This window comes from Chrysochloris asiatica, unplaced genomic scaffold (assembly GCF_000296735.1).
Source record: "Chrysochloris asiatica unplaced genomic scaffold, ChrAsi1.0 scaffold00088, whole genome shotgun sequence".
Lineage (NCBI taxonomy): Eukaryota > Metazoa > Chordata > Mammalia > Afrosoricida > Chrysochloridae > Chrysochloris > Chrysochloris asiatica.
In genome coordinates this window covers 8,612,281-8,614,213 of record NW_006408606.1, presented here as the reverse complement: position 1 = coordinate 8,614,213, position 1,933 = coordinate 8,612,281, and positions in this window count along the sequence as shown.

Here is a 1,933-nt window from a genome sequence, read left to right as displayed (position 1 = left end):
AACAATTTCTTTTTGGTACAGTGACTCTGTGTATTCCTTCCATCTTCTTTTGATGCTTTCTTCATCATTTAGTATTTTGCCCATAGAATCCTTCAATAACACAAGTCAAGGTTTGGATTTTTTCTTCAGTTCTCTCAGTTTGAGAAATTATGAGCGTGTTCTTCCCTTTTAGTTTTCTAACTCCAGGTCTTTGCACATTTCGTAGTAATATTTGACTTTGTGTTCTCCAGCTGAACTTTGAAATTTTCTGTTTAGCTCTTTTACCTCCTCACTTCTTCCATTTGCTTTAACATCTCTACACTGGAGAGCAAGTTTAAGAGTGTCTTCTGACATACATTTTTGTCTTTTCCTTCTCTCTAGTCTTCTCAGTGACCTTTTGCTTTCTTCCTGTGTGATATTATTGATGTCATCCCACAACTCTTCTGGTCTTCATTCTTTAGTGTCTAATGCATCAAATCTGTTCTTCAGATGATCTCTAAATTCAGGTAGGATGTATTCAAGGTCATATTTTGGGTCTCGTGCACTTGTTTTCTTCAGCTTCAGTCTGAATTTGCATAGGAGCAACTGATGGTCTGTCCTACCGTCTGCCCCTGCCCTTGTTTTGGCTGATGATACGGAGCTTTTCTACTGCATCTTTCCACAGATGTCAATTTTATTTCTGTGTAGTCCATCTGGCTAGGTCCATGAGCAAAGTCATCTTTTATGCTGTTTAAAACAGGTATGTGAAATGAAGAATTCATTGGTCTTACAAAATTCTATCATGCAATCTTCAGCATCATTTCTCTCACCATGGCCATATTTTCCAGCTACTGATCCTTTTGTGTTTTTTTTCCCAATCTTTGCATTCCAATCACCAGTAATGCTCAATACACCTTGATTGCATGTTTGATCAATTTCAGACTGAAGAAATAAGTAGAATTTTTCAATTTCATCATCACTGGCTTTAGTGGTTTGTGCATACATTTTAATAATAGTGGTATTAACTGGTCTTCTCTGTAGACATATGGGCATTATCCTATCACAGACAGCTTTGTACCACATGACTGCTCTTGATATGTTCTTTTTGATGATTAACGCAACTCCATTCCTCATCAATTTCTTATTCCCAGCATAACAAACCATGTTATTATCATATTCAAAGTCTGTTTCAGCTCACTAATGCTTAGGATATCGATGTTTATATGTTCCATTTAAATTTTGACAATTTCTAATTTTCCTAGGTTCATAATTTGTATATTCCATGTTCTGATTATTTTTCAGCTGTCTCACTTCATTTTGAATTGTGCCCCATCAGCAAATGAAGATTCTGAGGGCTTTACTCCATTCACATCATCATGGTCAACTTTACTTTGAGGAGGCAGATTTTCCCCAGTTGCTCTTTGAGTGTCTTCCATCCTGAGGGTCTCATCTTCCCACACTATATCTGACAATATTCTGGTGCTCTTCATGATGTTTCAAAATTCAACTGGTGCTGACAGTGTTCCACTACTATTCATACAGTTTTCAGTGACTACATATTCAGAAGTAGTATATCTCTCCTTCTTCCTAGTCTGCCTTCATCTAGAAGTTCATCTGAAACCTGTCCACTACAGTTTACCCTGCTGGTGTTTAAAATACTGATATCAGCGCTGGACTATGAACCCAAAGGTCAGTTGTTCAACTCACCAAATTGCTCCTTGGAAACCTATACAAGGTTTCTATGAGTCAGAAACTACTTGACAATAACAGGATAAGCACTGGACTGCAAACCTGAACGTTGGCAGTTCAAACTCATCAGTCACGCCTCAAAAACCCTATACAGCATTTCCAGAATATACAGAAAACTGCAACACCTTTACAAGAAAAAGACAAATAACCCAATTAAAAAGTGGGCACAGGATATGAACAGACACTTCACTAAGGAAGAGATCAGGGCAGCCAACAAACATATGAA